The following is a 16,410-nucleotide window of genomic DNA, read 5'->3' on the forward strand; positions in this document are numbered from 1 at the left end:
ATATAACATATATACAAAGAAAAGAAAGAAAAAAGCAATAGTTTTGAAAGCACTCATCAACAAGTAGTTATAAGCCAGATCCCAGAGTTTGTCATGGGCGACCATACCATTATCTCAGATTTTTCCTTCTAGCTGCTCCAGAACATTGGAGGCTAGAAGGAATAAATACTTTTTTTTACTGTCACAACCAACTTTTTTTGTGAAAAATAACATATATACAAAAAAGCAAAAAATTTTAAAGCACAGCATGACAATTAGTTGTAGAACAGATTTCAGAGTTTGGTAAGGGTAATAATCAGGGAACTCTGTCTAAGGACTGACATTTAAGTAAAAACCTGAAGGATTTGAGGTAGTAATTATTCTAGTATTAAGAAAGAGGAAATAAGGGCAAGGAAGCTGGTATTAGATAATACTTGGATTATCCAAGGAACTGTAAGAATTCCAAGAGAGGTGGGAGTAGGGAGAGTGGTAAGAGATAGATAAGCAAGACTCAACTTTTATAGGGCCTTATCATTCATAGAAAGGGCATTGAGTTTTTATTTTAAGCAAGATTATAGGAAGTCATTGAAGGATTGGGAATCTATTGGTAAGAAAGAAGAGAAAATAGATATTTGATAAGCAGCTATCAGTTTCTACCATGGGTAGGTTACCATAGGTGAGAATGAGATGGAAGTTCAAAAGACCCTTCAAAAGAATGAAGCGGCAGAAGACAATTGTGAGAAGTTAAAACACACACACACACACACACACACACACACACACACACACATATATATATATATATGTGTGTGTGTGTGTGTAATCAGAAGGCAGATGGGATGTCTATGAAGCCTGGGCATTCAGGGGCTCAGCACTAGGGGTAGTAACTGTTAAACATGCCCAGAAGTTTGGTTGAAGTCAGACCAAGGGGGATTTTAAAGTCATTGGGACTAAATGGAGTATGCAAAGTGAAGCTATTGTGAATTCAAGAAAATTAGAGGAAAAATCAATAGATCCTCTGCCTGATAACAACCCCAAACCCTAGGGCACTAGAAAAGACACACTGAGGTCATTTGTGCAACTGCGTAGCTCAATTCCTGGCACGTGGGAGCTAATACCATTATTAGATGATACATTAAAGGGAGGATGACCACAGACAGGGAGCTCAATTAGAAGGCTTTTGCCTGAGTCCAAAGAGAAGAAAAGAGGCTTGGAGGAAGGACTGGATGAAAGGAAGCTTTCATCAGCTTACAGCAAGCATGTCGGAGACACTGGAAAAAGTCAAAGGAAGAATGTGCAATAAAGGGGGAACAAAGGAAGAGTCCACGCTGTTTGCTTTGATCCATGTCATAGAGCAAGACTGATGTCAGCATGGTAGAAAATTTCATGCCTATTAACTTGTGTTTTGTTCTTACTTATGCAGAAATAAATGAAAAGCATTTCCTCCACTTCCCTACCAGGAATTTTTGTTTCAGTCTGGACCCTCCGAACCAAGGAGGTAGTTACAACGCTAAAAAACAGAGGTTGAACATGCTGGGAGACAATCTCCCATTCAGGCTTTGGTTTGGGGAGTTTGGATCTACTGAGGAAAGCTTGGGGTAGGGGTGGAAGGGGATGAAAAGCCAAAAGAAGGAGAGAGGTGAAAGAATTCCTTTCCCTAAGACTAGTAAGGAGGGACCAGCAGCGGTGGTTGCAGCATGGTGGGTGCCTGTATCCTACTCAGAGATCTCAAAAGCTAAAAGCTTTTTCTTGTGGACTGACACAGGAATCATGAAGGTGGTTGCTGATACTAGCAGGTAGGATGCAGAGCTCAGAAGCTAGGGACCTCAGGCTTGGTCCTAACAGGCAGAAAAGGGGCTCATAATTACAGCGCACAGAGAATTGAGATGTATAAACCAAGGCTCCAGAGAGAGTGATGTGCTGGGCTGGGGGCAGGTCCTTTCCAGTCGGTTGCTGCTGCAGTATCCTGGGCAATCACACATCTGCTCAGCCAGATGCTGGGAAGGGTCACTTAACTGAAAGACCTGCCTATTCATCTGACTCAATCTAAGGATGGAGAAACTACTTTTCAGCAATATATTTTAGATGTTTAGAAGAAAAACAAAACAAATATTTTGCCTACCCATTGCCTGTTGAGTGAAGGAATTTAACAAAACGGAACGCTGCTTTTTAAAGGTTCTGGGATTTCTTACCTCCTGCAAAGTTTAGAAATGAACTGTTCTATGTCCTCACCTTGTGATGCCTCCAAACATTAAAGGAGACATGTTGGCAAGTGTGAATGGATGCTTGCCTTCAGTGGCTTGGAGGTCATGTCCGCTTCAATCAATGAAAACAGACCCATATTAGAGGATCTAGATTTAAAATGTCATTTTAAGGTTTTATGGTTGAGCCATAAAATAAAACAGATTTATGATATAAATAAAACACATTCCCTTTTCTTAGAGGCTGGCCACAAAAGCCCACATTTTCATCTTGGTCCCAAGTTCTTTGGGGCCATGCCTTTTGTCTGAAAGGAAAAAGTGTAAACCCCCTACCCTATGGGAGAAGAGCAGTCACCAGTAGACTCTTCTTTTCTCTGTCTGAATCGTCTTAATTGGTCCCAAGCTGATTTTGAGAGAAAAAGGGTAGGATTCTCACCTGGAGAACTGACTTCCATTAGGTTTGAAGAGCTGAAAAATTCTTTGGGAAGGGGAAATGCCTCTCCTTTCACACACAAACCTAGTCAGGGGACATGGGCCTTAACAGGACATTTCTCTTGCAAATCAAAGGAAAGAAGCTGCTACCAGCTGCCCCTTCACTTAGCTCAATGCATTTTTTTTTTTTTTTTTGGTTAACTAATTGAATTTTCCTTTTATATCCTCCATGCCCATGTTTGGGCAGCAGACAGCAGTGCCACGGCGGCACAGTTCCATGCATGAATTGTATGAATTGGCTGCCAGACCTGCCGCAGTCAACTCCTTCTTGAACTCTCCGTGTGCTAGTTCAGAGAGCGCTGTTCTACCATCATCCCTCCACGGCACTTCCAAATGGCTGGGTATAATTGGGTTCAGAGGAGTTCAAAGCCATGCTCCAGCATCCTTGTATCAAAGCTCATTGAGCAACAGGGGAAACGTGCACTGAGAGGCAGGCATGGGGAGAGGAGAGTTATTAGTGGAATACATTCAAATCTGTCACGCTAGATTCCTGCATACACAACTGGTTTTTGGTTCAGCTTTTAAGAGCTCAGGTGTGGTCCCCAGGAGATGGCTCCTATAATCACTGTAAAAATATCTCATTTGTACTAATGCACTTTGCCTATTTCATAGCAGATTCTTGTGAGACTAATTTACATTTTTTTTAAATGTCAAGGCTTTCTCCAGAGATTGTTCATTCGTTATATTTATTTTCTTGGACATAATTTTAACAAACCTTCCCCTGAAGAGCTTGCAGCTATTAACTTTACTGAGCAGTTGCTCAAGAGAGAGTTAAAAGCAAATGGTTTAAGGGAAAGGACTAGACCACAGCTCCTCAAGGGTATTTGGCTGCCCCCAAACTCACTTCATTAATTCTTTATTCACAAGCCATGAACAAGAAGAGTGAGAGGTAAAACCTTCTATCATTCCCGGGGATAGGAGCTTCCAACCACTGCTCAACATGGAGTTCAGACACGTCCTAATTTTAGTGGGCCACACTTTGGCATCCCAAGAACAAAAGCCTGGTAAAGAGAGGGATGGGGGAGGGGGCATGTGAGTAAATGGGTGTCAGATGGTGTGTGATACACCTTCATGTAAAGTATCTTCTCGGTTGAGTAGTAACACATCCGCCCTCTTATGTTGGGGAATTCCATAGTTCCCTGAATGCATATCGCCTAACATCCACATTTTGAATCATGGACTCTTGGAGTTCAATGTCTGCCCCAACAGCTCCCTACTCAATGAAAGAATGTTTCAACTACACGAGCAATGCAGGTCGTCCTGCACGTGAAGACTTTCAGTGAGTAGAAGCTCAGCTTCTTTTCAGGCAGCAGTGTCCTCTGTTTTAATCATCTGGATTATTATAAAATCCCTCCTCTGTGGCACTAAGGTCTGCTTCCAGGAGTGTCCTATTTTTCTCAGTGCATCTTCAGACTCTTTGACAATTATTTATTCTTATTCTCATAAAAACTAGCTCTTCCACTTAGAAAAAAAAAAAGCACATTTTCATTGCTTATTCAGCATTCGTGCACTCCACAAATATTTATTGGGCAGTTAACAATATGTCAAATATGGGCTGAGTACTGGGATTTGATGTTCATTTCCTCACAAAATTCAGATTTCAATGAGGAGAAGTTACAGCTTTGCTGAACGCCACATATCCCTTCATTTTCTCCTCTATAGACAAAATGCTGCATGTCCTTCCAGCCTTTTTGGAATAAAGACAGCATCTACTTACTCACCTCCCTTTATGCAATCTCTCTCATCATGGCTGCATGGAAGTGGAATACCTGGAAATAAACACCAACCATCACTTTTTATCCCACCATTGTCTTTACTAGCACTTCAGCCTAATGTAGTGTTATATTTTCAGTTGTTTGACCACATTGTTGTCTAGAGGCCATCTTATGTTAACAAAACCTTTTCTATCTTGTTCTGAAACACCGTGGGGTGGGTGGCCAAACTCAATTGTCACAATCAATCCCTTTTATACAGAAATTGGAGAATGAACCCTAAAATCAGGCTCCACAGCAAACTTTGGTGAGAGGCCCTTTCAGAAATCTGTCCCTACCTGCCTCAGCTCACACCCTACTTGGCCCTCCAGGAGTGCTGATAGTGCTTGGAAATCAAGACAGATGTGGTTTTCTCCATGCACCTATTGAGAAACACATTTTCATTAATAAGTAGTAGACCTGGGAGCATTCATCTCAGCAATTCCAAAGCAAACCCAGCAAGAAAAGAAATAATATGAGTCACAAAAGTGTCTGGAGCGGTTTAGTCTCGCTTGCTCTGGTCCTGCACTCCCTCCCCCTGGGGCTGAGTCCTCACTCATCATCGTAGCTGAGTCTCCAGCAAGCTTCTCCATGCTTCCTGACTTTGCTCAAGGCCTGGACAGTGTCACCTCAAAGGGGCCTTCTCTGACGACCCCATCTGCAGTTGCGTGCACCATCAGCATCTATTCCTTTACCATGCTTAAATTTTTTTAGCATTTATAACTAACTGAAATATTTTGTATTTGTTTATTTGTCTATTGACCATCTCTTCCATCAGAGCATAAGCTCTAGGAGGCCAGCAACTTTTTGTTCACCACTGCATTTCTAAAACCCAAAACAATTCCTGTATATATATTTAAGATACTGCATAGATGTTTATCAAATGAATGAATGAATGAACAAATCTGTTAAATAGAGAGGATAATACATGTATGTCTGAGCCCAGAACACAGAGGCCTTGGTCAGGTCATCTCTAGATGTCCTGTCCTCTGAATGTGTACTAAAGTCTTCACCCATTCTGAGATCCCACCTGTTCCTGGGGTGTTGGGGATTGCATCATGTCCCTAACAAAAGACATGCTCAAATCTTAATCTGCATTCCTGTGGGTGTGAACCCATTTTTAAATAGAGCTATGAAAATGCTATTGTTAGTTAAGTGGTGGACTTTGAAGATCATTTTTAGATGATCCCAAATTGAATCAAGATGGGATTTAATCTATATTGCTAGAACCCTCATAAGGAGAGAAAGTCCAGGCAGAGACACAGATGACTGAGCAGGAGAAGTGAAAGCCAGAAGGAGAAGTCAAGTGATGGGGGCAGAAATGCAGGCCAAAGAACCCCAAGGATTGTGGTGCACCAATACCAGAAGGGCGCAGACTTCAGAAGGCATAGTCTATCAAGAACTTAATTTTGGATGTCTAGCCTCCAAGACCCTGAGACAATAAATTTCCATTCTTAAGCCAACCTATCCTGTGACTCTGTCATAGCAGCCCTGGCAAACTAAGACAGTGGGATAATTCTTTCTTCTGACCACCTCCATCTGAGCTCTTTCATCTACTAACTCAGTATAGCCATGGATAACATCACAGTGTCCTTTTCTGTGCTACATCTACTCAGCCCTAGAAGCTAGTCACATAAGGTACTATCAGAGATTTGAGAAAACAAAAGGGCAACCTCAGATAAAATATTGAACACCCTGAATCTTAAATCTCCTTCAGTTTCTCTAGCATATGGCTTGTCTCCTTTCTCTCCTCTCTTTTTCATCGCCATCCATTTCTCATTTTATAACTCATCCCTGCCCTCCCAGTAGCAAAGAAGTGCACTGTGTTTCTGGATGCAGAACAATTAGGCAATTTCTACCATCTCCCACCAAACTTAGCTTCAGCTCTCTCTTAATATATCCAAAGACTACTCAAAAGTTTGAAACATCAATATCACCATCATCATCACTATGGTAGGTAGAATTCTAAAGATGCCCAGATGTATCCTGCCTATTCAATCAAATACAAATCTACGTACTGCTGTGAAGAGACTGTACAGATGTAATAAAAGCTCCAAGTCAGTTGACCTTAACATACTCTGGGAGATTGCCTGGGTTTGCCTGACTGACTTTGCTTTAACAGCAAAGTGCTTTCTCCAGCTTCCAAGAGCATAAAAGGACGTCATAGAGAAAGGTAAGGGGGATTTGAAGATGGAGGGGCCGCATGAGAAGGAATATGAGAGGTCTTGAGCTGAAAACACCGTCAGCCAATGGCCAGCAAAGAAGCAAGGGCCTCTGTTCCACAACCACAAGGAACTGAATTCAGCCAAGAACTTGAATGAGCTTGGAGACAGATTATTCCCCAGAACATCAGATCAGAGCCCAGGTGCCTTGGAACTGTGATTTCAGCCTTGTGAGACCCTAAGCAGAGAACCCCTGCACACAATGCCAAACTTTTGACTCACAGAACTGTGAGCTATGAAATTTCTATTGCTTTAAGCTGCTCCATTCGGGGTAATTTGTTATGCAGCAATAGAAAAATAATACAGTCACTGTCATTTCCATCACTTATTATGTCCAAAGCTCTGTGCTAAGCACTTTTCATAATTCTCTCATCTAATCCTGGCACCAATCGCTACTTGGATAATACAAATATCTTTATTTTACAGGCCAAAGAAGCTTAAAGGGGTGAAGTCCAGGCATAGTTATAATAAATGGCGGAAACATAATTCAAATCCAAACTGTGATTCAAAAGCTAGTGCTGTAACCAGTAGTAACCAATAAGTTTTCTGCCTCATTTAATCACCATGGGTGAAGTCCCACCCAATTACTTACATACAAAGCCTTGCTCCCTCTCAGATTCTAACTGGGAGTATTCTTTCTTCCAACTGCCTACTTGGGCCCTGATCTTTTCTGAAGAACTAGTGCCTATTTCCTCATCCAGCATGATGGACACTGGGGTCAGGGTAGCACTAGCACAACTTGAAAAGTGGTGAATATTTCCAATCATCATTCGAATCCTAGTAGTCACTTTGTCCTGTCTCACTGGGAAGATTTCATCAACAGAAATTTGGACATCCTGGCACATTTTAGTGAGAATCAGATCATAGGCTCAAATACTTGATAAGCCACAAAATATGTGACCTTCAAAGCAGAGACCTGATCTCAGGGTGAGTGGCCTATTCAGTAACTCAGAGCAGAGGCCCAGCTCTAGCCTCCTCTTGAGATTGTGTGTGTATGTGTGAGTTTGCATGTATGTGCATGTGTGCACATGTGTGTGTGCACGTGTGTGAGTGCATGTGTACATGTTCATGTGTGAGATCATGCGTGTATATGCAGCATGTGTCAATGAGACTTCGTGTGTTTGCAAATGTGTGAGTATGTGTGCATGTATATGCGTGCTTTTCTTAGGCAGACACTATTTCTTTCTGAACACTTTCTGCAACCTGGTTACCACAAACCTCACAAACCTCATGGTGTGCTCTGAAATCTCAATCTGAAGCTAACCAGAAAAGACAAGCCTAAAAGGGAATTCAAAGGTACATGCTGCCCTGTCCCTTGAGAACAAGTCCCTGAGCTTTTAGAGAGAATCATGGAAAATATGAAGATTGTAAGACTGTGGCAGAATTTTCACTGAAAAGTTTTTAAGAGTAAAAATAAATATTTTGTGACTTTAGATATTCTTCATCCTTCCTTTATTCAAGCAAAGTTAACCAATGACACTGCTGCTTCAGAGCACTCACACCGCTGCTTAGAAGTGAGATAGGGCAAAAGCAAACAGATTTGGGTGTTGGCAATGGTCTGGTAAATGGATCTCTATCTCACCCTCATCTGAGTAGACCTAGGGTCAATTCATTCCAGAAGTCATGCTTATGAAACAAAGGAAAGCATTTTCCTTTGGACTTTGATACAATTATAACAAGATCCAATCATCTCAGGAACATTCCAAACTAGAGTGAGCTGTCTTAGCCAACTCACTGCTCCAAATTTAGATCTGATTAGTAAGAACTTCATAAAACCTGGCTCTGGGAGGAAAATCATCTGCAAGAGGAGAAGGAGGTGCCATTTCAGTTATGCAAGCTATAACAATATCTACCACTGATTTACGGTTGAGGGATCCAGGGAAAGGATGCCAGGGAAAGGGGGTAAAAATGAACAGCAGTGGGTGCACAGGTGGTTCAGTGGTAGAATGCTCACCTTCCATGCAGGAGACCTGGGTTCGATTTCCGAACCATGCACCTAAGAAAATAAAAAATGAAACCACAGGGAAAAGTTTGTAGCAGAAATTGAGGAAAAGAAAGTCTTACTAAGAAACTCTCTAGCCTGGATTCCCAAACCTGGATTACAGTTCATTTGTTTTATAACCCCAAACTTGAAGGAGTATGGTAAATAGCTAGAAAAGTTGGTTATTTTTCCTCCTTCTTAAAACCCCATTTTTATCACATGGAGAGAAACATAGCATATTATAAAAAGTAAGCTGTAATATCAGTCAGCTAGGCTCACAATTTGGATTTACTGCTTACTAATTACTTAAATTAGCACAAATAATTTAACTTTTATGCATCTGTTTTCCTTTCTCTAGCTCATAGGGATAAGAGTAATGTAAGACGTAAAGGAGATAATGTATAAAATATAGTGCTTAGCATGGAGGTTGTACTTACGTGACACTGAATAAATATCAACAATTATTATTATTATTAAATAAAAACAGAAGAGTGTCGCAGCAAGAAACATAGAATTACCAATCTCATATCTATCACAAATGTATGACAATGCTTGAAAGTGAGTAAAGAGAAATATGAAATGATGATACACTGTGCTCAGGAGAGCACAGGGGATTCTCCTGATTCATTGGAAGTTGAAAATTTCAACAAGGGGCATGGGTTCTGATTCCCAGTGGGGTCCACATGCAGAAATGGTCATCCAGTGCCCATACTTGTTAGGTATACAAAATTCAGGGCAGAATAATGGATGGTGCTGAGTGCTATAAGGGAAAGATTTGAGGCTCTACCAAGAATAACAACCCAAGGGGTCTATCTGAGATGAAATCCCTGTGAGGAAGTGATGAGAAGAGAGGAAAGGAGGTGAAATGAGACAACCTTGATGTAGAAGACAGATTGGCACATCAGCAGGGCTGAAAGGAAGCATATATGGTAAGTGAGGGAGGAGTGGTGCACCTGGAAAAGTAAGCAAATGGAGGTTGACCGATACTCAGTCTTGCAGTTGGATTTTATCATGGACACAATGAAAAATGTTTGTCTTGAATAAGGGAGAGAGACAATTGGATTTTTGTTTGAAATGACCCCTCTGGTACTATTTGGATGTGAATTGATGAAGTCAGAGTGGCGTGGGGAGCTCACCAAAGTGATGGCCATATTTATCTGGTCACTTGCAGAGCTCCAGATTCTTGGTTTTAAAAGGCGCTCCAGTGTTGGGTCAAGGAGATAGGGGTGAGCTCTGAATTGAGGGAGTCAGAGCTGGGGTAGGTGCTTGTCTCTGGTTGTGGGGACATTGGGGTTTCCCTGGACTTGTGGATCTGGGGCTGGGGGTGGGATGGTGAACGTTTCCCTTTCACTTGGGCTGTGGTTGAAGGGAGAAGAGATCGCAAGGCTGGGAGTTGAGGTCCTCAAGGATTCCATGTAGTTCAATAGAAATGAAAAGTTGTAGCACCTGTAGAGGTGACATGGGGTTCAGAGGAATTTCTCTCAGATGGTCTTGGCAGCCGTACCAGGGACAGAAACCACTGATAATCCCAATTTTAGTAAGAGCTATGTTGACTTAGAAAAAGTAAGGAAAAAAAAATATTTCTGAACCTCCCTCTAGTAGAAGCTAATGAATGCAGACATATTATCAAACTCTTTCAAACAGAGTTTTATGTTTAACTAAGAATTATCTATAGATTGGTGGCAAAATTTGCTGTCAAATCTACAATATTAAGGGCTACTAAAGAAAACTTTATTTCATAATTTTTTGGTTACATTACCCAAACAAGCAATTTTTTTATGCCCTAAAAATCCAAGCAGTCAAGTTCAACTAATAGCAATGCTTAACTGCATATTGTGATATGAAGGAGTTAGCTAAACTTTATCTATGATGTGGTATCTATGGGATGGTAGGTATATAGTTAGAATTTTAGGAAATTATAAATACGGAAATTTGTTAGAGACACGGACTGTGCATTTTACCTCATTTAATTAGTTTATGTGTGGTCTAGGAAGATCATAATGTAGAGGAACAAAAACTATTTTCAATTACTGCATTTATTATGCCTTCATGATCTGGAAAGAATCCCACTGCTGCACTTAGTCAACCTATTCCATCACTGACAAAGAGGAGAGAAAAGCCATAGAAATGTCCACTGTCCACTATACCTCCATTTGTACAACAACTTTCCCTGTCACTGGCTCCCCAGAGAAGGAGGTTAAGAGATAAAAGAAATATGGTTGGTAGGAAGCATCAGAGAAATGAGAATGAGAACAAAATGTCATCATCAACATGTTGACAAAGATCTTCTACTGATGTCTAGGATTTCCTTCTTTGGTTTCCAGGAAATAAGAAGCAGAGCTGAAGGATGGACATCTTACACCCATTATGAGCATTCCTGGATGGACATCAAATTCACCATTATGAGCATCCCTGGATGGACATCTTACACCCATTATAAGCATTCCTGGACAGGAGCAACTGAGAATATCCCAAACAGCGTGAAATTCTTTGCTATTGCTGCTTCAGCTCCCTTTTCCAAATAGATTACTACTTCTAAACCCTGATGGTTTTTTTTCCCAGGGTTAGGAGCCAGGTAGGAGTCACAGGGAGAAAACCTACAACAAAGTTCCCTTGTATCTTAGAGTCTATATTAAACTTGGGAACAGGGATCTGAACAGTCTACAGTCCAGGCAATACCAGTTAGACAGAAAAAGAACCAGGAGAATGCAAATTAAAATTAAAAGAAGAATAACATAGAAAGATGACAACTTTAGGTCAATGCAGATATGAAAGAATAAGTAAGAATAAGTCATCAGAAAACTAATAAGAATCAAGAGATTAACTGGATTCAAAGATGCAAAACATGATCACCCAGAGACAGGGTTGCCAGATTAAGCAACTAAAAGTACACGACACCCAGTTAAATTTGAATTTCAGATAAATAACAAATAAATTTTTGCTCTGAGTATGTCCTGTGCAATGTTCAGGATACATTTATGCCTCAAAGATATTCATTGTTTATTTGAAATTCAAATTTAACCGAGTGTCTTGTAGATTATCTGGCAACCTTATCCAGAAAAATCATGTTAATTCATTAGCACTAAGTAGTTCGTGGTAAAACCAGATCAGTATCAATGGAATGTTATAGAAACATTATAGTGGCCTAAGAGGACATCTCAGAGATGAAGGGGAAAAAGTAAGATTGGTTATGGCTGGAGACGCCAAGAGGAGGATGGAGTAAATACGAGCATCAAGATTGTGACTGCTAAATCAAAACCAAGAAGCAATAGAAAGAATACAAAGAGCAGGAAATGCTTTTCATAAAGCAGGAGGTGAGTGGTTCACCCTGAAGTCAGTGGCGGAAGAGAGTTATTATTGTCATGAAGTTCCAACTCTTCTTATCCTGATTATTTTAGCAGTTCTTCCCTTGTCTCTCCTTCTATCAGAGTACCAACGCCATGATGTTTAGGCGGAGGCCAACCCCAACAGATAAGCTTTTAAACTTCTTTCTGGATAGGCAGTTTTTCTTGCTGTGGAGAGGCTAAGGCATCATATATTCATTAAGTCAAAAAACGTATATTGAACGCCTACTATGCATCAGACACTGTTCTTCCCGGTGGATATATGTAGCAGCGTGTATTTTAGAGGCAGAGCACTTACATCAAATTCACCAAGATTGCTGCCTAAAAATGCGAATTCCCATGTATCCCTCCAGACATATGAGAACCTCTAAGGGATTAGGAATCTGCATTTTCAAAAGTGCTTCAGATGATTCCTAAATGTTTTGCATCCCTGGTCTAGCAACTGGTCATATAAGCAGTATGTCTGCTTATGGGAATTTTGTAGGAGAACAAAATGCAGATAGCAGTATCTGGAAAGCTAAATTTGTTTAAGCTGGCACCATGTAAAGTGGAAGGACTTGACCCAACCTCATGGCTAGTAAAAAACTTCCATCCAAGTTTTCTATTTCAAAGTGCAGCATTCATCCCAATATAACACGTGCTCTTCCCACTATAACATGCTTCAGTCCAGGCCCTTCATCTTAAAGGATGAGAGCAAATGAGTTACACGTCTGTGCATTTGTGGACATACCTCTGCTGGGGGTGGGGGCGAGGATGGAGTTCCAGTTCACCAGTTCATTGCCATGCACTTGTAGTCACTTATTAAAAACTACTGTTAGTGATGATGTAGTATCTTCATAATGAGCTTTAACCTTATGGCTTTTGAAGCATTTATTCTCAGTCTTCTATAATTCCAATTCAATGCTGAAATGTACCTTTCTTTTCAAGTCTCATGAGACTTATTGCCAACAGAAGGTGCTCTTGATTCACAGAAAGCAACCCTGCTCTAGAGAGTCAGTGTCACAACCCTATTCTGAGGCACACAACTAGAGCAACAGAAATGAAATTAAGTTAGATTCGGTAGCACCTGCATTTTGAGAGTCTTAAGGCCCTTCATTGGCAATCATCGGCTTATTCCTATCATATTTCTGTGAAATAAGAAGGGCAAGATGGTTTTATCCCCATTTTTCAGGCAGACAAGCTGAAGGACAGAAAGTAATGGTAATTATTTTCCCAAAGCATTAGAAGCAAAAATTAGACAAAATCTGAGACCAAACATCTACTTATGGCTTACTCCAAAAGATTGCATAGTCTTTTCTCTATCTATCTCCTTCCTGATGGAATACAGAGCATCCTCCCTCCCACCTCAGCTCCCAACTCAAGAGCAGATGATGAATCAGAGCACACAATTAAAAGATTTGGAGTAACATTAAAAGGAAGCAGGTTCTAATACCTATTTTGTCCCCTGCAACTTTCAAGGACCAAATATTAATACAGCTATGAGTAAACTAATCTCTACAAAACCCTTGTAAGAAGCAACATCTCAGCTATTGTCCATCCTATTTTATAAAAGAAGAAATGGAGATCCACGGAGGTAGGTGATGTGCAAACAGCTCTGAGGGCCAGACCTGAGAGTCCCGACCCCCTAGACTCCAAGCACCCACCTCTGAAGTGAACTTGACAGTGGGTCCAGGTGAGAGTTTCCAGGTTTGATGATCTTTCTCTAATTAGTCTTTCTGTTAGGCGCAGGAGTCTTCTTTTATAACAGAACAGCTGTCTCCCCGAAAAGCTTTGCAGGCAGGACCCAATGTTCCCAGTTAAAACTTCAAAATTCACCAAGTTTGATAGCAACAAAAAAGTAAAAGTTACACAGGTCAGAGCTGAATGGGGACATGAAAAATAGCATAGCAGAGATAAGCTTAGATTATTATAAGCTTAGATTTTTATAGCTTCCTCACTTTTTTATAAGTAAAGGTCTTTTAAACTCATAAGAAATTCTCATATATTATATATATATATATATAAACGCATGTACATATAAAAATTTAGAGGGAATATATGTAGAGAGGCACTCCCTTATAATAAATACAGAAACACACCGTTCCCAGAATCTTTGGCTTGGCTAAAATATGATGATATTCTTAGTTCTTAGTGTGGGGGTTGGGGGGAAGCCTCCAAACACTCCAGACTTTTTATAGCTCTGGCTCAGGGGCAGCATTTGCTGCAGTAGCAGCCCTGGATAGCAAAGGAGCCAAATAATGCTAATGGGGCAAACAGAATGTAATTGCTTATGTGTGCTGGTTATATCCTGAAACAAATTGTTTCTTAATGCTGAGGTCAGACAGGGTTTAATTAGGAGAAATACAATTGGTGTAAAATTTTGCAGCAGGCTGCTTGTTTGGTGTCATGCCAAGTCAACATCGAGTCTCTCCAAATGGAAATTTTCATTAGAGGCCATTGGCAGCCCTTGTTAGGCTGAGTTTCAACTTTTCCAAATCTCCTGGTAATGTAAACCTGAAACTCAGCATATCTGTTGCCTAATAAAAGGCTGTCCCCCTTGCATTTGCAAACACTTGAACATGTGCACATCATCTCTTTCTGTCTTCCGCATACCCAGCTGCCCCAGTTTCCCCACTAGCAAAATGCACATTTCTCATGGGACCCAGATCAACTAAAGCAATCTTTCCTTTTGCTTGACCGTTTTTTCCTTCTTTCCTTATTCCCACATTAATAATACTTAATCTTTGATTGGCATGTCATTGCTTTGAAAATGTTTTTGCACCCATCTTTCACATACTCTTCACCTGAGTAAACCTGAGAACTGAAAGGTTTTTATATTTACAGGTAGGATGTGTATCAAAGGCCATAAGCCATAGAACTCTCTTTCTTCCTGATCTTGGGTTCTGGGCTCAGGCTAAACCAGGGCTCTCTGCAGACAGATGCACATACAGAAGAACCTGAAAAAAATCTACATTTGTTCATGTAAATGAAGCAAGTCAAAAACCATCTCCACCTCTCCTTTTTTTTTTGTCTCATTTCATATAATATCCATGAAGAAGTAAAAATGAAAGGTGTTATTATTCAAAGCTGCACAAATTTTTCTGAAATTTTGCAAACACTCTTTATTAGATGTGACCCTTTCTTTTGTTGTCCCTCTTTTTATGCATGTCTTTTTTCATAAGCTCAAAGATTTCGATTGATGCCTGCGGCGGGTAATACTGCTATTTACATTAATTTTAAGACCTAGATCTTCACACCTTCAAGGAGAAGCTTTTATCAGTGTTTCTAATATAAATCTTGTTTCTCAGAAGTGTCTAATTTATTTGGAAAATCCTACTTCTAGGCTGCTATTGTTTCTCTCTCTTTCTCTCCTTTTTCCTTCCAGCTGAAGGCAGTTTTCATTACAGTGACAAAGACCCCACTATGTTACAGAAAATTGCACAGAAAGACCCCAAAAATCCATCTACCCAACAAAAATTTCAGCCATTTCCCCCTGCAGTATCATATCAGCAGTAACTGTCATGGGTTTAAAGACATATGGGACCCAGTTTTCATTTTTATATGTGATTCTTATTTGCTGAGACCCAAGCTCCTTTTAAGTCCAGCCACATTTCATTGAGGTGCGGGGCCTCTGGGCCCGTGCTAATGCGTGCAGTTGGGGTCAAGGCAAAACTCTGCACAGGGCAAGCAATTACTAAGCCATCCTCACTTCTTAGCCCTGCCCAGGGAGGCTTCTCCATGGCCCAAGACTCTGTTCCAGAACAGGTTAGAAACTGGCAGTTACTGAAACTTCCACCATGCAAGGCAGGGTGTGGATTTCTTGCTAATCCTCATTTTCACAGACTGAACTCACTTTAGTTACCTTTGCTTCAGATCACAGTTATTCCTCTTCTACATCAAGCTTATAGCATAAATAAAAACACTCTTAAATTTGCTTTCTACCCAATTTAACTTTCTAATACTTAAAATTTTTTCCCCAGATTATTATTTGTGCAGTCTGTTTTACCCTAAGTCTTGTTTTGAAATTGTGTATTTGCCCCAGTGCAATTGATATACCAGGGGACAACTGAAGTGTAATGTGAATTTTGTGTTTGCTGATGTGCAATTTAGCCCCTGAGAAACACGAGGTGGATGCAGAAAGCTGCATTGAGCTGAACAGAGCTGTGGAGGAAAACACAACAACGATAGACACAGGCACACATCCCACGCATCTATCAACCACTCCAGCTCACCATGTATGGTATTCCATCCAATATTGTTTGGTTATTCCTTCGCATTATGCACTTTTCTATTAACAAAAACAAAACAACAGCAACAACAAACAAGCACTACTCATTCAACATCCCAAATTTGAGCATGTGTACTAGTTCAAAACACCCAATGTTGCGTGCAAATACTGAAAATCACTACCTGCATTCAAAGACCTTCAGTGGTGATTGCCAAATCCTGCAGAAGTGCCTC

General features: G+C 40.6%; 1 long non-coding RNA gene across 1 annotated transcript in view; it reads right to left on the reverse strand.

Moving 5' to 3' along the window:
* LOC143662594 (uncharacterized) overlaps positions 1 to 16,410 on the reverse strand; it is a 43,593-nt gene that overhangs the window by 11,252 nt on the left and 15,931 nt on the right. The window contains exon 2 of the long non-coding RNA XR_013165447.1: positions 13,614 to 13,829. This is a non-coding gene — a long non-coding RNA (uncharacterized LOC143662594). The remainder of the gene's footprint in view (positions 1 to 13,613; positions 13,830 to 16,410) is intronic.

This window comes from Tamandua tetradactyla, chromosome 2 (genome assembly GCF_023851605.1).
Source record: "Tamandua tetradactyla isolate mTamTet1 chromosome 2, mTamTet1.pri, whole genome shotgun sequence".
Classification (NCBI taxonomy): Eukaryota; Metazoa; Chordata; class Mammalia; order Pilosa; family Myrmecophagidae; genus Tamandua; species Tamandua tetradactyla.